General features: G+C 43.1%; 1 protein-coding gene across 1 annotated transcript in view; it reads right to left on the bottom strand.

The window, feature by feature from the left end:
- Positions 1-6,875, bottom strand: part of LOC120933040 — a 74,728-nt gene extending 67,853 nt beyond the window's left edge. The window contains exon 1 of the mRNA XM_040345985.1: positions 6,807-6,875. The gene's annotated coding sequence lies outside the window, so the exon portion shown is untranslated. The remainder of the gene's footprint in view (positions 1-6,806) is intronic.
- Positions 6,876-26,854: the final 19,979 nt, after the last annotated feature.

The raw sequence follows: 26,854 nt of genomic DNA, 5'->3' as shown, positions 1-26,854 counted from the left end.
CGGACATCTTGTTACAATGACCGGAGTTTTGCATTTCACACTTATTTTTAACAGTAAAGGAAGCTTATAAGGTGAAATACAGTATTTCAAAATCTGACAAACTGTTTACATGTTGAATTATAAAATCAGAGGTGTTCTGTCAGATTCGCAAGCCTGTGAGATCTACAGGTTTGCCACTGCTTTTAAAATTGAACATGTAAAAAGTCGGATTTCTAAATATTGTATTTCACCTTATAAGCTCCATTTACTGTTACAAATAAGTGTGAAATGCAAAACTCTGGTGGGTGTAACAAGATGTCAGCTTGTCCCTGTTCTGCTTTTAAAATGTAATATCAAAACAGTGTTACGGACTTCTAAATACTGCATTTCACTATACAAGCTGAGTTACTGTTAAAAATAACTGTGAAAAGCAAGACTCCAGTGGATGTATAAGGTTGTTCGCTTGCCGACTTCTAACTCTAGGCTTACTGCGGACAAGTGCGGGTGTACCAAGATGGGTGCGAGGCAACTTCACTTTGGCTGCGCATCGCGCATGCGCAGTAGGCCGGGTAGCGGCTATCTGATGGGTAGCCCCTTCTCAGTGTAGCCTTACTGTAGAGGAGTGTGGGGTGTAGCAGGAAGGCGGCGACGGAACGTCACTTACGTTACAAATTCTGACAGGTCGCCTAATCTGATGAAACGCTGGCGTTGCTCTCCCTTCACTAGCAGAGAGGAGCAAGAAGCAAACTCATGCTGGATGGAGGGCGGGACCGGAAGGTGCTTTAGTTACCTTTGCAAGTTAACTAGCAGATGATTGGCTGCTAGGCAGTCCTAGCAACCAATCATCAGCTTGTTAACATGAAAAATTAACTAAAGCAGCTCCTGGTACCGCCCTCCATTCAGCACCGTGCAGCCTCTCAACTCCCCTGTAATGTACAGACGCTGTAAGGTAGGAGAAAGCTACCCACAGATGTGTGTTTGGAGCAATGGGGAAAACAGATATAGAGGGGCAGAGGACACTACTGGGGGGACAATACAGAGGATAGTGCTATGCGGGAGGCAGGAGAGAGTACACTACTATAGGGGGTTTCAGAGGAAACTGCTATGGGGGGGGCAGAGGACATTGCTATGGGGTGGCAGAGGAAACTATTGTGGAGGGGGGGTAGGGGGCTGCAGAGGACACTTCTGTAGGGGGGCAGTGGGCACTACAATGGGGGCGCAGGACACTACCATGTGTGTGAGGGGAGGGGGCAGAGGATACTACAGTGGGTGGCATAGTATATTACTAGGGGGGTGATGTAAAATGAGGCAGAGGACACTGCTATGGAGGAGGGGAAGGCAGAGGATACTATTGTGGTGGGGGTGAGTGATTTGAAGCAGGGCAGTAGACACTACTGTGACACACTATGGCTCGGTTCACACTGCAGTGATGCGGGAACCCTGCGCATCCAGTACGGTTCCTGCATCACATGTCATCCACCGGCAGTTCACACTGCCCTATGCGAAACGCTTGGAGTGTCAATACAAAGTTAATGACAACCCTAGATCCGTTTACATATCGCCGTGCGATATGGACAGAAATCGGATCGCATGGGTGTAAACACCCATGCAATCCAATTCTGGTACGAACCAAAAAAGGGTCCTGCACGAGTTCCGTTATTCAAGATGGAGACACGGGTGAGGACACAGTTGGATGCCTGGACAGGAAAGTGCCCTAATAGTAAAAGTCAGCAGCAACAGTATTTGTAGTTGCCGACTATTAATTTTTTGGAGGGAGGCCGGAACTCCTCTTTAACCACTTCAATACCGGGCTTTTATACCCACCTCAATACCAGGCCTATTCTGGCACTTCTCTCCTACATGTACAAATCATCATTCTTTTGCTAGAAAATTACGCAGAACCCCCAAACAATATATATGTTTTTTTAGCAGACACCCTAGGGAATAAAACGACGGTCATTGCAACGTTTTATCTTGCACGGTAAACACCCATGCAATCCAATTCTGGTGCGAATCAAAAAAGGGTCCTGCACGCGTTTGGTCCGAATGCGATGCAAATTCATCCATACACTCTGTATGGCTGAATTCACATCGCACAGACATCCCATGTGATTTGCACAGCAGTGCGGTACGAATCACATGCGATGTCTGACACCACAGCGGTGGGAACTGGCCTTTAGTGTTTTTATTGAATGCTTTTTTTTTATATTTTTAAAGGATGACGCCAATGCTCCAACCCCCCCTCCCATCGGGGATCTTTGATTTCACACATGTTGCCCAGGTAGATCCCAACCTCTGAAAGGTTGCCTACCCCTGTTCTATAGGGATTGTAAGGCGAGACAAAGGCATTCAAACTTTGGGGAAAACACTGTATAGGTTTGTGAATAGGGACATATATATTCTCAACTTGCGGTCAGAATATATCATGTGCATATGAAATAAGGATACAGTAAAACCTTGGTTTGATAGTAACTTGTTTTGAGAGCGTTTTGCAAGACAAGCAAAATGTTTTAATAAATTTTGACTTGATATACAAGCGATGTCTTGATATTTATGTAGCATCATGTCACAACTGATAAAAAAACTACCCCCCCCCCCCCCCCGTCGCATAAGGAGCGTCACAAGTTGGCGAAAGAAGCCGAACGTCGAGTAGGCGCTATACGGCGCCTGCGCACCGACGTTCGACTTCTTTCGGCAACTCGTGACGCTCCTTATGCGACGGGTGGGGGAGTTTTTGTCATCACGTCAATCACTAACTGCTGCATAGGAACGCCCACTCCCGCGGGATTCACAACCCGGAAGCCGGCTAAGAAAATAGCTATACGAGGTATGTACAGCAAAAAAAAAAAAAAGATCTGCATACTGTCAATGTCGGTAGTGAGCTGGATGTAATGTTAGAATTGTTTTTTAGGTTGAACCCCCGCTTTAATAAAGGTACAACATTTAGCAACTTATTGCTACACTTAGAGGTGCCTCTCTTCTCTTTTATACCCTGTAAAAAAATACTTTGATATACAAGTGCTTTGGATTACAAGCATGTTTCTGGAATTATGCTCACAAACCAAGGTTTTACTGTACATAGAAATGATTGTGTGATCACAGTTATGAAATCTCATAGGATTTGAGTTAAACGGTTAAATACGTGAAAAGATGCCTTCTGAACTATGATGTAATATATTTCCCTGATGCCCTTACTAAACTTCAGCTTTTAAGGTAACAGGAGCTTGGCTTGCAATTTATAAGTAATAAATATTTAATATTAATATTTAATATAGTGACATAATATGGTTTGAATTCATTGTGGAATATATGGTGTCATATAACCTAGCCTGCTTTCCCAATCACTCCTATTCAAGGTGAATGATTTCATATGGTAAACAGTAACTCCACTTTTGTTGTTAACATACAAACCCATACAAAAATCAATGTACATTGCAGGGATTTTAACAAGGTTTTTAGAAGATTCATACTTTTTGTTGCTGTGAAGAAATTTATTTTTGGTTCACCAGACTGTTCAGGCATCAACTCATTCCTAAAGCGGAGCTCTACCCAAAAGGGGAAGCTCTGCTTGTCTGCCTCCCCCCCCTCCCTCTGCTGCCACATTAGGCAACTTTTTCGGGGGGAACAGGTACCTGGTTTTGACCGCTGCGGCAAAGTGAGAGAAGTTCGGCCCATTCACAAAGCGAAGCGTGATTCGCGCATACGCAGTAGGAAACTGGCAGTGAAGCCGCAAGGCTTCACTGCTGGCTTCCGTTATTCAAGAGGAGACACGGGTAAGGACACAGTTGGATGCCTGGACAGGAAAGTGCCCTAATAGCTACAGTATTTGTAGTTGCCGACTATACATTTTTTGGAGGGAGGCCGGAACTCCTCTTTAACCACTTCAATACCGGGCTTTTATACCCACCTCAATACCAGGCCTATTCTGGCACTTCTCTCCTACATGTACAAATCATCATTCTTTTGCTAGAAAATTACGCAGAACCCCCAAACAATATATATGTTTTTTTAGCAGACACCCTAGGGAATAAAACGACGGTCATTGCAACGTTTTATCTTGCACGGTATTTGCATAATAATTTTTCAAATGCCTTTTTTTTGGAAAAAAATTGTTTCTTGAATTAAAAAAATAACAAAACAGTAAAGTTAGCCCAATTTTTTGTAAAATATGAAAGATTATGTTACACCGAGTAAAATAGATACCTATAATGTCATGCTTTCAAATTGCACACACTCATGGAATGGCGCCAAACTTCGGTACTTTAAAATCTCCATAGGCAACGTTTTGAATTTTTTTACAGGTTACCAGTTGAGATTTACAAAGGAGGTCTAGTACTAGAATTGTTGCTGGCACTCTAACGCACGCGGGGATACCTCACATATGTGGTTTAAACGCGTTCACATATGTCGGCAGGACTTACGTGTGCATTCGCTTCTGCGCGCGAGCTACCGGGGACAGGGGCGTTTTAATTTTTTTTTATTCTTTTATTTATTTATTTTACTTTTTTTTTTTTTTTTACACTTTTTCTTTATTTTTTTTACTTTTATTCCTATTACAAGGAATGTAAACATCCCTTGTAATAGGAAATGTGTGTGACAGGTCCTCTTTATGGAGAGATGCGGGGTCAATAAGACCCCGCATCTCTCCTCCAGGCTGGAAAGCATTAGATTGATGAAAAAAAATTCACTGATCTCATGATTAGTGTTGCTTACTAGTCGCAATCGCGGCTTTGTTTACTTACGGATACCCGGGCGAGACGTCATCACATCGCGCCCGGGCCTCTGACGATCATAGAGATGACTGGTGACCATCTGGTCACTAGCCATCTCTATGCTTCCTGCCTGCGCCAGACGATTCTTTCTCAGGGCCTCCGATAGGAACGGGAGAGCCCGGAGAAGCACCGAAGGGGGGGATGTCCCCTCCCGCCGCCTATTAGAACGATCAAGTGGTGGAACTGCCACTATGATCATTCTTATGTTGCACAGAATCGCCGGCACTAACGAATGATATCTGAATGATGTTTCTAGCTGCAGGCATCATTCAGATATCCCCCTACAAAGCCCAGGATGTCATATGATGTCCACCCAGGATGGGAGATCCCATCTGTGGATGTCAAATGACTATGGGCGGGTATTGAAGTGGTTAATAAGAGAGTCTGATTCATTATTAATCAGCTATTGTTTTTTTCTGTGTGTAACGGCACCCCGGGTATGAGAGGGGTTAAAGCTATTTAGGATATTCCATTACTGAACACCAAGGCAGCTACCGAGACTCCAGTCAGGCGAACAAGGCCCATAAGAATAATTCTCCCCCAATAACGAGACTAAGCTCTGTCTTAAAGTTTAAGCAGGACTGACAATCTTTATTGAAAAGACCACAAGTTTTATACACAGTCAAAAGAGGAGGTGCATCATATTACTCTGGAAATACATATGTGATAAGACCTAATTAACATGCTAATTACCTAATTCTTTTTAACAGCCTGGCTGTCTCAGAGTTTACTAGCCTGGCTGTCTCCTGAAGTTCAATGCACATTATCACAGGAATCTTTTCATACAATACAGGGTTAATTAGCCCAAGCCCCCATGAAAGGATCCTTAGAAGTTAGTCTGGATTCATTAACATTACAGACAGACAACAGACAGGTGTCTGGGGGTGATGACATTAGCATCGTTAAGCAATAGACAATCGGCCTGTTACATTGAATTTCCTGGAATGCCCAAATAACATCTTCATATTTCTTGAGAGATATTGTTAATGAATATTACTGTTCCATTTTAAGTAGTCCAAGATATAATTTCTCCATCACCCTATGCCCCTAATGGACATAGGGTGATTTAGACATAAGAGGTGCATGGGGAGCTGAAGCAATGGTATCTCATACTTTCGAAGGGATTCTGGGTACCACAGGCCCTCCCGTTACACTGTGCTATAATGAGGAAAGACACATTTTCTGCATCCCTTTAGAAGTGATTAACCCTTGGGGAGTATCTCATCAAAATTTGCAATTCTATTACAGGAGTACCTAAAATCTGACTTGTATCTTAGGCCTGTTTCACAGGGGCTTCAGCTTGTATAAGAGCAATGTGAACACCCCGTTTTGGCAAAGCATTTGCAGAGCTTTCAGCAAGCTTTGTAGAAGCCTTTAAAGTTCCATACAGCTGCAGTTTGTACACGTTGAAAACCTAATTGGAGTGCTGATTGCCACTTTAAGCAAGCTTCTAGCAGGCTTTAGCATTTGTTCAAACTTGCTCAAAGCCTGCCAGCAGCTTGCTTAAATGTGCAATCAGCACTCTCATTAGATCTGTGTTCAACATTTACAAGCCAGAGCTGAATGGCTTCAACAAACCTTGCTGAATGCTCTGCAAATGCATTATCAAAGCTTGCTGTTAACACTGCTCTTGTGGAAGCTGAAGCTCATGTGAAACAGGCTGAAGTGCAGACTTCCGGGAAAATTAGTGAGCCAATCACACAAGCAGGAAATTAAATATCTGGGGAAGTTCTATACACCAACTTTGTATAGACTGCCTGCAGGTTGCCATATTTCATAGATTTTTTTTTTGAAAATCACAGCACTGCAGATTGAAAAGGAAAGGTAATTTTTAAGAACATTCAATTACAACATGGCTTGTGTAGCAAATGTATGTGCTATATTATTATTTTTTATTTGTTTTTACTCTTTATTCGAGTTACCCTTTAAGAATAGGAATACACTTTACACATTGAACATACAGTTTTCAAAAGTCAACATTCACTACTGCTTTAGTAAATCATCACCATTGCTACCCAATGTACAAACAAATACAATGTTAAATCAGACACCTACCCGTTTACTAGAGAGCGTCCTGAACCGTCTGATAGGAAGACAATCACCTGTACTATTGGGTGTACACACACAATATTTATATGCTGAGACAGCTCATGCTGGAAATTATTTTATGTAAGAATGCACACAGCCCAATTCTGCCCGGAAAAAATTGTGTCTTACCGGTTTATTGTCTTCCTGGAACTTCCATAATTATAGAGGCAATTTATTATTGACTTTTTTATTCATAAAGTCACACCTAATCACACCAATTCATAGATGTGTAACTTATAACCAGAACCATATTGATGATATTTATAGCCTAAGGGCTCATGCATACACAACCTTTTTAAAGCATTTTCTTCTTCCTCTAAACGCCCCTCCGTGTAGCTTATGTGTCCATGTACACATAGGAGTTTAGAGGTAGAAAACAAAATCCACTGTCAGCATGTCCAGGGGCAAAAAAAAAAACCCTAGGGCCCATTTTACACAGGTGGACCGATCGGATCGCCCATTGCCCTCTATGTAGCGGTGGATGTCAACAAACATGTGTCTGCTGATACAATCTGATCATGTGCACTAAAAACAGACGGATGGGATTTCTCATCCATGTGGCGGATCGGATGACAGTCAGACAGGCGGTCCATTTCCATCCGACCACCCATAGAGGAAAGCAGGTTGTTTGTCAGCTCTGCATTAGCGAGTGAACATGGACATGTTATCCGCCTGCTCCGCAGGGATCAGCAGATAGATTCCTCAGTGAGCAGGCGGATCCGCTGGCAAACTCCGCCTGTCTGAAAGGGGCCTTAGTGAAAAACATTTTATTGTGTACAGATAATGTACAGCAGAGGTCATCAACCCCTGGGCAGCGGCCCAACACCGGGCTGTGGCGCCTCTGCTGCCAGGCTGTACCACAAAAAAGACTGTGCCACGCAGAGAGATGACTACATCTCTCATTGCCCGCATTGCTGTTCCGCCCTTATTTACAGGGCTGTGAAGGCTGCTCTACACAGAGGAGTAGCCACGGCCGAGCACAGAGAGAATGACGTTGTCTCTCACTGCCCCACCCTCAGTCTGGGACAGTGCCGCTAGCTAGTTTACCCACACTGACGAGAGGCTGTCGGCACCTGTACTGTACTCAGCAATGCTGGGGGAATGTGATTTTTACATTGAAATAAATTAGTGACAAGCTGCTATTTGGTGGCACATAACAGTGACATCTGGTGGCAGGATAGTGACAATCCACATCTGGTGGCACGTAACAGTGACAAGCTGTATCTGGTGGCAGGTGACATGGCAAGTGACAAGCTGAATATGATGACAGGCGACATGACGAGCTGAATTTGGTGGCAGGTGAGGTGGCAAGTGACAAGCTGAATCTGGTGGCAGGCAACGTGGCAAGGGACACTCCACATCTGGTGGCAAGTGACAAATTGCAGTTGGTGGCAGGTGACATGACAACCTGCATCTGGTGGCAAGTGCTATGGCAAGTGACAAGCTGCATCTCGTGTTAGGCGATGGTGGCAAGTAACAAGATCAGAGATTCCTCTGATTCTACATTATGGTGAGTTGAACTATTTCATTCTACATTACAATGTAATAATAGAAATAATGCGCTTCAATCCTCCTGACACCATAACAACCATGGTGCCGTGATGACTCAAGAACCAACACCAGCAATTGCTCCGACAAATTGCCCGTGAAAACCCACATGGGGGTTGGGGACCGCTGATGTACAGTATACAGAAGTCCTACTGTTTAGCATCCATTCATGCAGTATAAAAACATACAGAGGAATAAATCCAGCACACACAACAAGATAAATGGGACTTTGCAAAATCCATACATACAGTATAAGAATAAATACTGAGAATTACACCCAGTATACTTAACCACTTCAATACAGAGCATTTTCACCCCCTTCCTGCCCAGACCAATTTGTAGTTTTCAGCGCTTTCGCACTTTGAATGACAATTGCGCGGTCATGCAACACTACCCAAATTAAAATCTTTATGTTTTTTCCCACAAATGGAGCTTTCGTTTGGTGGTATTTGATCACTTCTGCGTTTTTTATTTTTTGCGCTATAAACAAAAGAAGCGCAACAATTTTGAAAAAAAAACACAATATCTTTTACTTTTTGATTTAATAAATATCACAATTTAAAAAAAAAAAATCCTCAGTTTAGGCCGCTATGTATTCTTCTACATATTTTTGGTAAAAAATTTTTTCGCAATAAGCGTATTTGATTGGTTTGCGCAAAAGTTAGAGCATCTACAAAATAGGGGATAGTTTTTTTTGGCATTTTAATTTTTTTACTAGTAATGGCGGTGATCTGCGATTTTTATTGTGACCGTGACATTGCGACAGACATATCGGACACTTTTGACACGTTTTTGAGACCATTCACATTTATACAGTGATTAGTGCTATAAAACTGCGCTGATTACTGTGTAAATGTGACTGGCAGGGAAGGTGTTAACACTAGGGGGCGCTGAAGGGGTTAAATATGTTCCCTGGGAGTGATTCTAACTGTAGGGGGAGGGGACTCAAAAGGGGAGGAGACCGATCTGTGTTTCTCAGTACTGGGAACACACATCGGTCTCCTCACCTCTGACAGGACATGAATCTCTGCGTTTACACACACAAATCCACGGTCCTGCCGTGATTGCGGGCAATTGCGGGTCCCCTCCGGACATTGCGGCCGCCAGGCACACGCACCGTGTCCCGAGCAATGCGCCCCCTAGATGGCCGGGAATCCCCGGACGTCATATGACGTCCGCCCGGAGTAATGAAAGGTTCCTGCGGACGTCATATGACTATACGCCGGGCAGCAAGTGGTTAAAGCTGAAATCTGGGATAAGCAAATATTGTCTCAATACAAGAGTTATGTGTTTTCTTAATTAAATCTTGATGTGCTTTGTGTTATTCTTCCAGACCCGTACAGTAGTGCAGTGTGAAAAATTGCCTCTGTGTCCAAGCTTCCAGTAATAAAGACCAGTCACTGCTCTCTATCTCCTTGTGCAGACAGACTGGTCTTGTATCCGCCCCGTTCTGTAGTTTTCTGCAGGCAGCCTGCAGTGGGTGTAGCCTGTTGGGCCCCTCCCACAGCTCTGCTCTCTGCACAGGCATGTTCAACATGGTGATGATGTCACTGCTGCTTTTACAAGGTTATATCTGGGTTTGAAAAGACATTTGGTGGACACAAAATCGATTTTAAATTCTTTGTAATTAGTGACAAATATATTTGAAGTTTATGTATCCAGAGTTCAGCTTTAATAAGAGAAGTGTGAAATTGCATCGTCTAACCAAGAGGGAAGAGAACAAGAACTGAGAATTACACCCAGCATACAGAAAAAGAGAAGTGCTACTGTGCATAGTACACACAGTAAAGGAACGAATGCTGAGAATAACAACCAGCATACAGAACAAGAGAAATGCATAGTACATACATACAGTATAACAACAAATACTAAGAATTACACACAACCAGGGGCAGCCCATACATAGGGGGGCACACAGCCAATGCACCCCCTATGCATGCATCCGGCCCCTAATGTACATGCAGGGTGCCTGAAGCATGGATTTCAATCATCAGATGTTTTTTCACCTTAATGCATAGGATGCATTAAAGCGCAGCTCCACCAAGAAAAAAAAAAAATTCAAAATGCTTCAAAACAAAAAAAAATTATTTTATACATACCTGAGTGCAGAGTGCAGAGTTCAGGTTTATGTCAGGATTATGCTATGTACAGAGTGCAGGGTTCAGCAGTGCGCTACGTACAGAGGGTAGGAATTCAGGGGTGCGCTATGTACAGAGTGCAGGAATTCAGGGGTACGCTACGTACTGAGTGCAGGAATTCAGGGGTACGCTACGTACAGAGGGCAGGGATTCAGGGTTGTGCTATGTACAGAGTGCAGGAATTCAGGGGTACGCTACGTACAGAGGGCAGGGATTCAGGTGTACGCTACGTACAGAGTGCAGGAATTCAGGGGTACGCTACGTACAGAGTGCAGGAATTCAGGGGTACGCTACGTACAGAGTGCAGGAATTCAGGGGTACGCTACGTACAGAGTGCAGGAATTCAGGGGTACGCTACGTACAGAGGGCAGGGATTCAGGTGTACGCTACGTACAGAGTGCAGGGTTCAGCAGTGCGCTACGTACAGAGGGTAGGAATTCAGGGGTGCGCTATGTACAGAGTGCAGGAATTCAGGGGTACGCTACGTACTGAGTGCAGGAATTCAGGGGTACGCTACGTACAGAGGGCAGGGATTCAGGGTTGTGCTATGTACAGAGTGCAGGAATTCAGGGGTACGCTACGTACAGAGGGCAGGGATTCAGGTGTACGCTACGTACAGAGTGCAGGAATTCAGGGGTACGCTACATACAGAGTGCAGGAATTCAGGGGTACGCTACGTACAGAGTGCAGGAATTCAGGGGTACGCTACGTACAGAGTGCAGGAATTCAGGGGTACGCTACGTACAGAGGGCAGGGATTCAGGGCTACGTACAGAGGGCAGGGATTCAGGGTTGCGCTACGTACAGAGTGCAGGAATTCAGGGCTACGTACAGAGGGCAGGGATTCAGGGTTGCGCTACGTACAGAGTGCAGGAATTCAAGGTTGAGCTACGTACAGAGGGCAGGGATTCAGGTTTGCGCTCTGTACAGAGGGCAGGGATTCAGGGTTGCGCTACGTACAGAGGGCAGGGATTCAGGGTTGCTCTATGTACAGTGTGCAGGAATTCAGGGTTGCGCTACGTACAGAGGGCAGGGATTCAGGGTTGCGCTCTGTACAGAGTGCAGGGATTCAGGGATTGATATATATCAGGTTGCAGGTTGCCACATGACAAGGCCTGGCGGGCCGGATTCGGTCCGCGGGCCTTGTGTTTGCCACCCCTGTTAGTGCAAAAGGAAAATTGCAATATATCTCTACAGGTTGCTGCTTCCCTCCCCATTCCGCCCTTGCACTCCCACCCCCCTTTAACTAACCTCCAACTTCGATAGATATAAGTAGTAGGGTACGCAGAGAACAAAAGCAACATTCATACATTAGAAGTAGGGGTTACTCTCCATATCATGTAAACAGTCTCTCTAATACCAACTCTACTGGGCTAAGGCTGGGAGTATCCAGCCTTGTGGACCATAGGGTGTTGAATTTTTCTGGACGACCCCAATGCTGGAAAATATACTTCTCCAACCGCAGGGTGTTCCCCGTTTAAGTTATCCATTCTTTGAGAGTAGGAGGCACCGTCCCCTTCCAATGTCTGAGGATAAGTTTATGTTCTTGAAACAGTGCTCTGGCTTTGGCTTGCTTAGGAATGTGCTCAATTGAGAGGTTGTCTAATATTCCCAAAATACATGGCGTAGGGTCCATCGGCACAGCAACCTGAAATGCTCTATTGATGGTAGCAACAACTCCGACCAAAAAAGATGTAGCTTGGGGCAGTGCCACAGTAGGTGGATAAGGTCGGCCTCTGGCCTCTGGAGCACCTGGTGCATGAGTGGGGCAATTCTAGAGAAATACTTAAAGTGGATGTAAACCCTCTCCTATACTCAGTGAAGTGAACAGCCTCAGATGATACACAGAGATGAAACAAATCTTCCTATATACATTTTACTTGTATACCTGCTGTCTTCAGCTTTCTACACTTTTTAGAAAGTGTTTTAAATCTTGTATCCTCTTCCAGCAGTGGGTGGGAGTCTGGACTTACACTGTGTGAGAGCTGATTGGAGAAATGCACCCCCACCCCCTCCACATAGGCAGAGGAATTAAGGAACATGCAGAGATGCAGTCTGAATAGACCAGCTCTCTGCTAATCTATCTCTAAGCTCCCTCCCTGACACAAATTTTCAGCCTGTCAGAAGTTATCATGCTGATAACAGAGGAACGGAGCAGCAGAAAGACACAGGACTTAGAGCTTTGGGGAGAGATAAGTAAACACTACAGATATATGATGTGCCTAGGTCAGATTTCATGAATGGGGTTTGCAACCACTTTAAATAATGCATTACAATTTAACTAAACCCATTCGATTTTAGTCAAGTAAAGAGTACTTGACTACTGTGCTAATGATATCTAGATCTGGACTAGATATACTTTTTAGGCTGCCTGTGAAGCCAATTGCCAGCTGTACTTCCATTGTCAGCGGTATGGCGACCAGAGGGTCAGTTGTGGAGACAAAGATATGACACCGGGTTCACGCTTCAGAACTAATCACCAGATGATTTAATGTGTTCTTATGGGATCTGCTTCCACTGTGACAATGTTGTAAGTAACAGAGGTGGCTGGTAAGGTGACAAGCACTTGTTTGGAAGATCTTACAGATGACCACTCACCTCTTAGACTTCTAAGCACATTGTACCTCCCCTGAGACACCTTTCATCCTCCACTGACTATATACATGTAAACGCCTTAGGCTTCATGCACACTGGGCTTTAAAAAACGTCTGTTCTCTTTGGAGTAAAAAACGCTCATATAGAGCATTTTTTGTACAAAGTTTAGACGAGTTTAGGAGAGTTTTTTAAATTTTTTCTGCCAGTGAGCTCCAATCAGAAAAGCGAATGAGAAGGTTGTTGTTTTTTTTCCTGCCTCTAAACATTGATCTCAAAATATGACTGTAAATGTCCTGATATGCATAGACACATAGGATAACATTGAGTTGCTTCTACAGGCAGAACACAAAACTCCTGCAACGTTTTTTTTAACGCCAGTGTGCATGGAGCTTAAAGCTTCCATGTTTATTACAAAGAAGAGTTGAGAGAAGGCAAAAGCAGGTTTACATTTCCAATTTCACTAAGTTAACAGGGTCATTGCAATGCAATCTGTCCTAAACTGTCTAATCAACAATGTCCACAGGAGAGCTCAGTGAATACATTACCTACCATAAAAATGTGGCCAAAAATGTGTTCAAATCTCTCTTTACTACCGCTTTTCTGGCCTTGCTTTTAGCTTGTCTGGTTTCTGACCTTGCTTTTACTTTTAGCAACACATATTTTTTTCTTCCTCTGTCTGCTTTCTGATTTGTACGTGACCATATATGTTGACACATCATCCCCAAACTTTACTTCCAGGACATGTCAAAAGCTTAAAACCGATGTCAGCTTTATATTGCTGTTTGAATCTCCATTAGGGAGATTCACCCTCTGTATTTTTCATGGTGACCATTGTGATTAACACTAAAGTGAGAAAATATACAAAATTCGGCGCTGTCATAGAAACAGACTATGGGCCAAATCCACAAAGACCCGGCGTAACGGCGAATTTCTAATTTAAGTTACACTGCCTTAAAATTTCTACCTAAGTGCCCGATCCACAAAGCACTTACCTAGAAATTTCTGGCCGTGTAACTTAAATTCCGCCAGCGCAAGGCGTTCCTCATTTCATGGGGGCGATTCCCATTTAAATGAGGCGCGCTCCCGCGCCGGTCGTACTGCGCATGCTCGTGACGTAATTTTCCCGACGTGCATAGCGCGAAATTACGTTACGTCGGGCTTTGTGGATTGCGACGGGTCAATAAAGTTGCGTCGGGAAAAAAAAAAGATACGGCGCGAAAAAAAAAAATCAAATTCGAAAAAAAAAAAACGCGTCGCTAGACAGAAGGGTCTGCTTTTACATGGTGTACTAACTTTACACCATGTAAAAGCAGCCCTAATTTTGCGTATGCAACTTAATACTTACGGAGAAAAAACGAAGCTGAAAAGCTTTGTGGATCTCCGTAAGTGCTAATTTGCATAACCGAGACGGCATTTCGACACGAAATGCCCCCAGCGGCGGATGCGCTACTGCATCCTAAGATCCGGCAGTGTAATTCAATTACACATGCCGGATCTTCTCCCTAACTATGGGAAACTGATTCTGTGGATCAGTTCCATAGTTAGGACCAGGGATACGACGGAGTAACAGCAGTTACTCCGTCGTATCTCTTTTGAGGATTTGGCCCTATATTAAGAACTGATGGGGATTTATTTCACTTTGGATTAATATCCTTTTTCCTCTTTCTTCCTGTTGTGTCTACTAGACAGAAGTGAACGTAAATCTTCTTAATTGAACACAGACAACAAAAAAAAAACCTGAATCTATCCAAAACCTAAAGTTTGGCTTCAGATATATTTTTTAAACCTAATTCCATCAGCGTTAAAAAAAAAAAAAAATAGGTAGTATGTGCTACGAGCATGAAATGATGTGACAAGTATCCCAGCTTCTTTGTGTAAGTGCAGCTGCGGGGTGGGGAACACCTTGGCTGTACCTGATTGGCTTGGGACTGACCGCTTTCTTTCCAGGTTTGGCCAAACATGGGTTCAAACAAAACCCAAGCTCAACCCTTCTACATAGCACTAAAAGTAGTGGAAAGAAAGTCCATTTACAATAAGAGAATAGTATTTTAAGGCATACCGAGTGAAATTGTTTTAAAATCATAACATACAGAGGTACAGGACTTTAAAGAGGCAAAACAGGGCAAGGCTTCAGTGGGGCTATAATTACTTTTACTAATATGATTTTCATTAAATGGCAAATTACAGACTCCTCTATCCACACAAATAAGGGTCCTTTCACACCAGCGGACCGTTCGTCCGTTCATTACAAGTCCGTTAACGAACTTGTAATGAATCCCTATGGGAACGCGTCCGTTAGCGGATGGAGCATCCGCTAGCGTCCGCGTCAGTCGGCATCCGCTTTTCCGAACGGAAGAAACCCTATTTTTCTTCCGTTCGGCGGAACGGACCGGATGCAGACGGACAGACGGTCCGTCTGCATCCGGTCCCCCATAGGGGACAGCGGAGCAGAGACAGGGCGGTCCCTGCACTGTGTGCGGGGACCGCCCTATCCGCCGACAGCTCAGCAGGGATCCCCGCTGAGCTTTGGCGGACCCAGAAACGCTCCGCTCCGTGTGAAAGAGCCCTAAGAGGGATGGAGGAATCTCCGCCCCCCCCCCTCCCCCGCTGGACCCCCCACCTCCCCGGCTGAAACACTGACAGCAGAAATCTCTGCAACTGCTGATAGACAAAAGTGTTCAAACATTCCTGTTTGACAGAAGTCAATCTTGATGCGCTGGCGGGGAACCTAAGAAGAAAAAGATTGGAGCTAAACCATTGAACAGAGCAGGTAGGTATGACATGGTTGTTATGTTAAAAAAATAAATAAATCTGCCTTTAATATCACTTTAATGTCTACCAAAATCTAAAAAATTGTCAATAATTTCAAAAATGTCCTTTTCTGTTTTTAGACAACAAATTAGATATGCGATTGCTGAAATGTGTCCTGTCATTGTCTGATAATTGGACTTGGGGTCAAATCAAGACAGATTTCAGCTTGCAATACCTTAAATAGGACAAGTAATGGTGGTGACAGCTGAACATCAGGGCCATTGAGGACTTTTGAAATGACCAGAACAGCTAAATTCCCTAGATGAGATAATGCTGGGAGGGGAAGCAGCTGGGCCCACCATGTCCACAAGGCCCATAGAAGCCTGATCATGACATTTTAAGGACCGACTTTCCATTATAAACCACCCCTTTTATGACTGCTACCCTTTTCCCCCTTTACCAAAATTAACGACTGACACCAGTGTGGAGTAAAGTTGGCCTTACGGCATATTTTATTTAACAAAACTAAAATTAACATAAATAACCATTTTCAATAAATAACTTTTACACAGCTTTAAACCACCTGGTGGTCTGAAAGACCACAACTCCAATTGGCCACTGGGACAATAACTGTTTTAACTTCGGCCTCAGTCGCAAACCCCAGACACAGTGACCTACACATTAACTCCTTCCTGGTAAACCCGCGTTGACCGAAAGGTACCCGTATCCCCCATATACCTATGGGTACAACCGTTTGAAATCAAACTTCCTGCCTTTTTCCTCTCCAGAAGCCCCAAACACCGCCTTCCCGCTTTCCGCTCGCCTACCACATGGGAGGGTGGGTGGGACGTTTCCCCTTTAGTTAAAATGGAGGAGTGACGCTACGTCACTTCCTCCCTCCAGGCTAGAGTTAGCCAGCCCCTCCTTTTCCCCCCAGGCTGCTCCTTTCCCTTAAAGCTGCGCCGCTCTATTTTCCCCACAGCCCCTCCTTCTGCCTTAAAGCGGCCACTGCTAAACATTATGTTCCTTCCTGCGGTCCCCCCCCCTGTCATGCCGTCCCTCCTCCTATCGTTTCCCTCTCGGCTCTAGGACTCTCTTTCCTCTCCCTATTGTAAGAATAGACTTTTGATGGTCAAAATTGTGAAACTGCAGAGTCTAACTTTTATTGCCTCATTTTGTTTTTAGGGACTTTTTGTTTACCATTAATACTTTAAACATATGATTACCAGTTACTACATAGCGGCAATTCTATTGAGCAATATTACAGAGGTCAAAACAGTCACAATGAAATGAAACAGCATATAGAAAGGCAACGTGTTATATCTTAGCTCGTTTGTACTGCACTAGAAAACTACTGATAAGATGTAGTTATCATTAGAAATATGTATGTAAATGTAATGGTCCATTCACACATTTTCATTGTAGTAACATGTAGTAAACTATTAAATTGTGGGTTTTTTATCAGCTTTAGGGCCCGTTCATACTATGGGTTACAGCAAAGTGTGCATTACCGTTTACTATACTGCAACACGCAGAAATGCACATTGGTCCGATGTGGTGTCTTTCATTTGAAAGGCATCCCAGTGCACCTTACTAATGGACATGCATTGTACTGTGCTGCAACACACATCTGTCAGAATATAAGCTGGTGTGTCATTCAGAATAAACACCAATGCGTTGCACCTACGCACTTAATATGTATTGCGGTAAAGATCACAGTAATGCATGTTATAGCAACATGTGTGAATGCATTTATGTAGAATTTGCCTTGTTATTTGCCTAGTGAAAGTGCATGTACATTCATTCTGGCTATATTCTGTGCTTTCCCAATGCAAATTATTGATTTTATACAAAAAATATTGCATTTGGCCACTAAACGGGGCTAGTTCTCATAGCACTTTGTTTTTATTTATTTTTATTAACCTCCCTGGCGGTCTTCCCGAGACTGACACGGGGTTAGATTTTCTTGCTACTATCGGTAACCCCGTGTCAGTCACGGGCTTGCCTCGCTAGATCCACAGGCATGGTTTACTTACCTTGTCCCTGGATCCAGCGATGCCACCGCGCTGTGTGAGCGAGCAGGACCTCGCTCGATTCACATAGTGCCTCCGTGTGACGCCGATCTCCGTTCCCTGCGACGTTACGACGCACGGGGACGGAGAACGGCGCCAAATTCAAAAAGGTAAACAAACACTATACACACAGTATACTGTAATCTTATAGATTACAGTACTGTATGTAAAAAAAACACACCCCCCCCTGTCCCTAGTGGTCTGCCCAGTGTCCTGCATGTCATTTTATATAATAAAAACCTTTTTTTCTCCCTGCAAACTGTAGATTGTCCATAGCAACCAAAAGTGTCCCTTTATGTCAAAAATAGTTTTAGATCAGCTAAAAAACAGCGATAATAAATTATAATCACTTGCAGAATTGTGCGATAGCGATTTGTGGGGAAATTCGTCATAAAAAAATAAAAGTAATGACAGCGACAATTCTGCAACTGAGCAAATTTCAGTGATTTTGATTTGATTACATTATTGAATAATTTTTATTATAATTATATTATTATTTGTTATAATTATTTATAATTATTTATTATATTATAATTTATAATTTTGTTTTTAAAAAAATGTAATACACGGGATGCCTATTAGAATCTTGTTTGGTTAGATTTAAGTGAGTTATTTCTAAAAATTACAGACCTACAATATAAAACGCCAAATTTCCTTGCAAATAATGGTACCGCTTTTAGCATGTTTTTTCTGAAAGAATCATACCGCCAGGGAGGTTGAAGGCCTTGTCAAAAATTGTGTTATTTACTATTGATGTTTTTTTTGTTAATTAGTATGGGTCTGGGTGGTCACTTTATTTTTAAAGGGGGCTTCCAGATTCTGCTGCTGCCTCCCACAACCATGGGGTAAATCCAGCGGCGGCTGGTTGGCCGGTCAGTGGGCACAGCGGGGACACAGCGCGGGTCAGGAAACACCTCCTCTCCAGTGCAGAGTACAGGCCGTGCATTCCATGGAGCCTGCGACATCACTTCCGGATTAAAACTGGCACAGGGAAACTGGAAGTGACGTTGTAACTCAGATGGAAAGCACTGCCCATGTCCTAGGGCGGTGCCAATGTCCATCAAAGCATCTGGCCGTAGTGATACACTACGGATGCCGGACAGAAGCGCACTTGAAATTGCACTGAAAGTGCACTTGGAAGTGCAGTAGATCTGAGGGTAATGCTGCGTACACACGATCATTTTTCGCCATGAAAAAAAAATATGTTTTTCGGCATGTAGAAAAAACAAAGTTTTTCCAACTTCATCATTAAAACGACGTTGCACACACCATCGTTTTTAAAAAATGCTCTAACAAAGCACAGTGACGTACAACACGTACAACGGCATTATAAAGGGGAAGTTCCATGCGGATGACGCCACCCTTGGGGCTGCTTTAGCTGATTCCCTGTTAGTAAAAGACGATTCGCGCTTTTCTGTCTGTTGAATGTGATGAATGCGCTTACACCATTATGAACGGTAGTTTTACCAGAACAAGCGCTCCCGTCTCATAACTTGCTTCTGAGCATGCGCTGGTTTTTAACGTTGTTTTAGCCCACACAAGATCATTTTTTACAACCCGAAAAACAACATAGTTTAAAACGTTGTTAAAAAATGCAGCATGCTCGAAAAAATTTGTTGTCGTTTTTCAGAACTCGAAAAATGATGTGAAGCCCACACACGATCATTTTAAATGAAATTTTTTTAAAATGACGTTTTTTTAATGCCAAAAAATGATCGTGTGTACGTTGCATCAGATCTGAAATGAGGGGAAGCTCTGTTGATTTTACCATCCAATCATGTGAAAGCTAAAATGCTGTTTATTATTTTCCTTGCATGTCCCCCTCGGATCTACAGTGACTGCACTTCCAAGTGCACTTTCAGTGCAATTTCAAGTGCACTTTACACTTGTAGTTTGCACTTGTAGTGCAAAGTGGATTTGCCTTTCGTAAATAACCCCCATTGTGTTGCACTGTGTTTAAGAAAACAATACTGTAGCCTAAAGTCTTGCAGGGGCAGCTGCTGAAAGGTAATTTCCTACTGAAATAGAGATGCCCCCAAGAATTGTATCTACCAATAGCTCTTTCCCTACACACAGTGTGTGGGCAGATTCTTGGGTTAAGCACTCCCCTACTGCGCTATAGCCGAAAGATGGCTACAGCACGGCTCTCTAGTTCTGGGAGGGCATCCATGGACATCCTCCCAGAACAGCGCCTCCCTGGGGCATGCATCAGGCAAGTTCTCTAAATTTGTGCCCTTTGGGCCAATCACAGCGGTCCTTTACTATGTGATCAGCGGTGTCCAATCATAGCTGGTCACATGTAAACAGACTTGCCTGTTATCGACATTCCTTTCCTCATGCTCTGTCTCTGTGTGAGGAAAGGAGAGCCGATAACTGAAAAGGCTGACAGGGCACAGTGAGTGCATTGTTTACACTGATAATCAAGGCACTAATCATCAGTGCCCTAGTTATCAGTGCAGGCCATCAGTGTCCAGCAGTGCAACTTATCAGTGCCTGTCACGTTCCTGGTTCATGAGCCTGACGTGTAGAGGAGGGCCTCTTGTACCACATTGGCCACTGAAGATGAGACAGCAGCCACAGAAGCACGGTGGCGTAAGAGTGCCTGAGATCAGTCCTGTAGTTTGTATGGCTGGTTGTCTGTGGACGGATGTGCGGCAAGCAGGCTGGAGGTGGTTAGGCAGACCAGGGCTGTGGCAGGCTGGGATCGCAGCCGGAGCAGGAACCGGATGCGAATTGCAGAGCAGAGCTGTGACAGGCTGGATAAGCAGGTGCAGGGTCAGGCAAGCTGGGTCGATAATGTTCAGGCAGATAAACAAAGCAGCAGGCAGAAGAGGAGTCCAAAACAAGCAGGGGTGAGGGTATCAAGCAGACAGCATTAGTGAGAACAAGCCAGATCAAGATCAGATGTCAACACAGGTAACAGGTCAGAACACACAGAAGCTTCAGACCAAACAGCAATGAGTCTATGCAGAAGCTCAGATTAAATAGCCTGCCTGGCGTACGCACGCTGATGTGCCAATGCGCTAATGCATATGTGTAGACTGATGTGCCAATGTGCTAGTGCGCATGCCAAGAACTTTGTACTGCGGACTTGTTTTTCCCGACAGTGCCCATCAGTGTAGGTTATTGGTGCCCATTAGTGCCCATCAGTACAGCCTTCTTAGTGCATATCAGTGCAGCCTCATCAGTGCCCATTAATGCAACCTCATCAGCACACAAGTGTAGTGAAGAAGAAAAATTACTTATTTGCAAAATTTAATAACAGAAACTAAGAAAAAACTTTTTTTTTTTACTTTTCTCGATTGTTTATCAAAAAATTAAAATCAAGTGGTAAATAAATAACAACACAAGATAGCTCTATCAGTAAAAAATTATAAAAAAAAATATTTGGATACAGTGTTGCATGACCACGCAATTGTCATTTAAAGTGTGACAGCGCTGAAATCTGAAATTTGGCTTGGGCAGGAAGGGGTCAAAGTGCTCTATTACCTTTTTTGTGGAACATTTTTTTTACTTTATGCACAGTGTACCCAGGGTATTGTTACCAGGACCGTACTTGTATTCATTTAAAGGGGAGTTCTACCCTAAAGGATTCCCCCCGCCCCTCCGGTACCACAATTGGCACCTCTCAGGGGGGAGGGGGGTGCAGATACCTGTATAATACAGGTATTTTCACCCACTTCCAGGAGAGATATCCGCAGAATCCCGCCCAACCCCCGCCCCCCCTCGCTGTGTTCTGGGAAACACACAGTTCCCCGAACACAGCAGGGACCAGTGAAAATGTGCGACGTGACTCGCACATGCGCAGTAGGGAACCGGGCAGTGAAGCCGCAACGATTAACTTCCTGGTTCCCTCAACGAGGATGGTGGCGGGGGCAGCCGAGAGACGAGCGATTGCTCGTCTCCGGCTGCCGACATCGCGGGGACCCTGAACAGGTAAGTGTCCATTTATTAAAAGTCAGCAGCTGCAGTATTTGTATCTGCTGGCTTTTAATATTTTTTGTTTAGGTGGACCTCCGCTTTAAGCACTTTGCACTTTGGACATTCTCTATATGAAATTTTATTTTGTTCATTTGATGCATCTATTTGGATGAATTAATCTTTCTAATTATCGGGGAATTGCCGTGTTTAGCGTAGCACTTTTGGATATTTTTTGTTATTTGTTTTATTTTTTTATTTGATGTTATTTTTTTATTTTTTTTAATGACTTTGTAGGCTCACACTTTTCACAATTATTGGGGGAATATATTCATATACCCTTGAACATTTTCCACATTTTGTCATGTTACAACCAAAAATGTAAATATATTTTATTGGGATTTTATGTGACAGACCAATACAAAGTGGCAAATAGTTACATAGTAGGGGAGGTTGAAAAAAGATACAAGTCCATCCAGTTCAACCTAAACATAATTGTGAAGTGAAAGGAAAATGATAAATAAATAAATATCTAAAATGTGTGGCGTGCATTTGTATTCAGCCCCCTGAGTCACTACTTTGTAGAACCACCTTTTGCTGCAATTACAGCTGCAAGTCTTTTTGAGGATGTCTCTACCAGCTTTGCACATCTAGAGAGTGACATTTTTGTCCATTCTTCTTTGCAAAATAGCTCAAGCTCTGTCTGCTCTTGCATAGAGAGCATCTCTTGAGTGCACGACTAATGCCGCGTACACACAACCGTTTTTCATGACGTGTCATTAACCACTTAAGGACCGGACCAAAATGCTGCCTAAAGACCCAAGGTGTTTTTACAGTTCGGGACTGCGTCGCTTTAAGACAATTGCACGGTCATGCGACGTGGCTCCCAAACAAAATTGGCGTCCTTTATTCCCCACAAATAGAGCTTTCTTTTGGTGGTATTTGATCACCTCGGCGGTTTTTATTTTTTGCGCTATAAACAAAAATAAAGCGTCAATTTTGAAAAAAATGCAATATTTTTTACTTTTTGCTATAATAAATATCCCCCAAAAACATATATATAAAAAAAAAAAATTTCCTCAGTTTAGGCCGATACGTATTCTTGTACCTATTTTTGGTAAAAAAAATCGCAATAAGCATTTATCGATTGGTTTGAGCAAAATTTATAGCGTTTACAAAATAGGGGATAGTTTTATTGCATTTTTATAAAAAAAATGTTTTTTACTACTAATGGCGGCGATCAGCGATTTTTTTCGTGACTGCGACATTATGGCGGACACTTCGGACAATTTTGACACATTTTTGGGACCATTGTCATTTTCACAGCAAAAAATGCATTTAAATTGCATTCTTTATTGTGAAAATTACAGTTGCAGTTTGGGAGTTAACCACAGGTGGCGCTGTAGGATTTAGTGTACACTTAGTGTGTGTTTACAACTGTAGGGGGGTGTGGCTGTAGGAATGACATCATCGATCGAGTCTCCCCTATAAAGGGGATCACTCGATCGATGCAGCGCCATAGTGAAGCACGGGGAAGCCGTGTTTACATACGGCTCTCCCCGTTCTTCAGCTCCGGGGAGCGGTCGCGACGAAGCGGCTATAAACAAATAGCCGCGCCGTCGTCCCGGATCGCTCCCCGAGGGAACCCGACCGCCGCGTGTAGCGGGGGGGGGTCCCGATCGGACCCCCGACCCACGTCTAGGCAGGGACGTACAGGTACGCCAATGTGCCTGTACGTGCCATTCTGCCGACGTATATGTACATGCGGCGGTCGGGAAGTGGTTAAAAACGATCGTGTGTGGGCTCCAGAGCATTTTTCATGATGTGAAAAATGGGCATTAAAAATTTAGAACATGCTTTATTTTTTTGCGTTGTTTTTCTTGATGTCGTTTTTCACGTCGTGAAAAAACGGTCGTGTGTAGTCTTTAACAACGTGAAAAAAACGCGCATGCTCAGAAGCAAGTTATGAGACGGGAGCGCTCGTTCTGGTAAAACTAGTGTTCGTAATGGAGATAGCACATTCGTCACGCTGTAACAGACTGAAAAGCACGAAGACTGAAAAGTGCGAATCATCTCTCACCAAACTTTTACTAACACGAAATCAGCAAAAGCAGCCCCAAGGGTGACGCCATCTGAATGGAACTTCCCGTTATAGTGCCGTTGTACGTTTTGTACGTCACCGCGCTTTGCTTGAGCATTTTTTTTTTCACGATCGTGTGTAGGCAAGGCAGGCTTGACAAGAATGGGATTGAAAAAAACTTTGTTTTTTCTAGACCATTAAAAATGGTTGTGTGTACATAATAGTTGTCCTGTGGACAGATTCTCCTACCTGAGCTGTGGATCTCTGCATCTCCTCCAGAGTTACCATGGGCCTCTTGGCTGCTTCTCTTATTAATGTACTCCTTGCCCGGTCTGTCAGTTAAGGTGGACGGCCATGTCTTGGTAGATTTCCAGTTGTGCCATACTCTTTCCATTTTCGGGTGATGGATCTTTGTGAGATGTTCAAAGCTTGGGATTGTTTTCATAACTTAACCCTGCTTTAAACTTCTACACAACTTTATCCCTTATCTGGTATGTTCATTGGTCTTCGTGATGCTGTTTGTTCACTAAGGTGCTCTAACAAACCACCGAGGGCTTCATAAAACAGATGTATTTATACTGAGATTAAATTACAAACAGGTGGACTCTATTTATTTACTAATTAGATGACTTCTGAAGGCAATTGGTTCCACTAGATTTACTGATTACAAATGCACAGCACACTTTTCAGATATTTATTTGTAGAATAAATGTGAACACCATTTATCATTTTTCTTCCACTTCACAATTATGTGCCACTTTGTTCTGGTTTATGTCTATGACATAAAATACCAATAAAATACATTTACGTTTTTGGTTGTAACATGACAAAATGTGGAACATTTAAACAGGTATGAATACTTTTTCAAGGCACTGAATACTATTGGAAACTGGAAGAAGTGTCAATATCGTAGACCAATGTGAACTACAAGCCATCTGCTATTGGGACAGACTGGACTTGTAGTTTATTCATTCACAGATTCCTGTAAATTAAAGATGCAGCTGTGTGGGCGGAGCCCCACACATCTGCACACACTTTTAATGTGACAGCAGCTGCAGCTTTGTGAATCTGTTAGTTCATTTTTGATTGTGCCCTTATGAAACTTTTATTTTAATTTTTTATTATGTCAGTTTGGTTCTGATTCTGTCCCTGTGAAATAGTTTCTTGTTGTATCAGCATGGCACTTATTATATCTGTGAAATCACAGATTTGAGAAAGGGATGCGTGTGATAATTCGGTCATAAATTTTAACTCTGGCTCACTCACTGTACTGTATACCAGTTTCTGTTCGTCAAGATCTTAGTTGGTGGCACGTATAAGGAAAGGTTGAGGTTTTCTAAATGGAACTTAATTGTGACATATATAATGACTCAGAATATGCAGAAGAATAGTGGCACTCATTGGTCACTGTGATACACATACAATTATCCGCATCTGATTCTTAGAAGACCAGAATTTTTCAGCTCAAATAAGGATATTGTGCCCATTTTAGGTCATCATGATTACTATTCTAAAGTCATCTATAAATTATACGACTGTACACTGTAGAATACGAACAGTGATAAATGGATCCACCAATGCAGTACCACACACCAAGTGACTTCTGCAGGTTTTTTTTCCTACAAATAGAGCTTTCTTTTGGTGGTATTTGATCACCTCTGCGGTTTTTATTTTTTTGCGCTATAAACAAAAATAGAGCGACAATTTGGAAAAAAATGAAATATTTTTTACTTTTTGCTATAATAAATATCCCCCAAAAATATATATATAAAAAAAAAAATTTCCTCAGTTTAGGCCGATATGTATTCTTCTACCTATTTTTTTTTTAAATCGCAAATAGAGTTTATCGATTTGCGCAAAATTTATAGCATTTACAAAATAGGGGATAGTTTTATTGCATTTTTATTAATTATTTATTTTTTACTACTAATGGCGGCGATCAGCGATTTTTTTTGTGACTGCGACATTAGGGCCCTAATGAATCATGAATTAGGGCCCTAGAATTATTACTGTCACTCAGATGTTCAGGACGATACCACATATGTGTGGTGCAATCACAGTTTACAAATGTGTGCCGGACCTAAACGTTTTTTTATATTTGTGTGAATGCGTCAGGGGGATTACTTTTAAATGTTTTTGAATTTTTTTTATTTATTTATTTTTATTTATTAACACTTTCTTTTTTTCATACATTTTTATTGATATCACAAGGGGAGAACAAGCCCCCTTGTGCTAGCTTTGGACAGGTGACAGGTACTTTATGGTTTAATAAACCCAGGGGTCAAGTCCTGGGGAAAAAAGTGTGGGAACTCCCACCCAAGATCCACTCCCCCACCAAACAAAAAAAAAATTATACCCTCATATGCATAATTACTAAAACGCAAGTTCTTTCTAAATCCCGCGATAACTCGCGGCAGATCTCTGCAAAGTCTCCTAGGAACAATGCCAAAAGCTCCCAGGAGACATTGCGGCATCGAGGAAGTGACGGAATACCTGCACACTACCCGATGAATCCATATACAGGAAGCGGCCAGTAACATAAAGGATTACTAAGGTTCGCCTGCCCCTGACAGTGACTTGAGCTGGGAATCGGCGCTTAGTGAAGGATTGGCTCGGGCGGCTCGGCTGCTCCAGTCCTGCAAAGGGAACTGCGTTCCTGCTGTGAAAAAAGTGCAGGAACTCCGTTCCCACGCATTCCCGCAGGACTTGAGCCCTGAATAAACCCCTGATGTCTTCCTTGCCCTCCAAGGCAGCTAACCGAGCACAGAACATGCTCTGTTAGTCACTTCCCTGGCTGTGACAGATAGGGAATGGCAGCTCTGAAGCTGGAAGTAATAAAATCGTTGTCACTTCTGGATTCTTTCAAAACGGAGAAGAACAGAAGATGGATTTTCCTCTATCTCCTCTGTGGGCA

This window comes from Rana temporaria, chromosome 3 (genome assembly GCF_905171775.1).
Source record: "Rana temporaria chromosome 3, aRanTem1.1, whole genome shotgun sequence".
In the NCBI taxonomy this organism is placed as follows: Eukaryota; Metazoa; Chordata; class Amphibia; order Anura; family Ranidae; genus Rana; species Rana temporaria.
The sequence above is the reverse complement of the archived record's forward strand: the minus strand, read 5'-3'. Positions and strand labels throughout refer to the sequence as shown.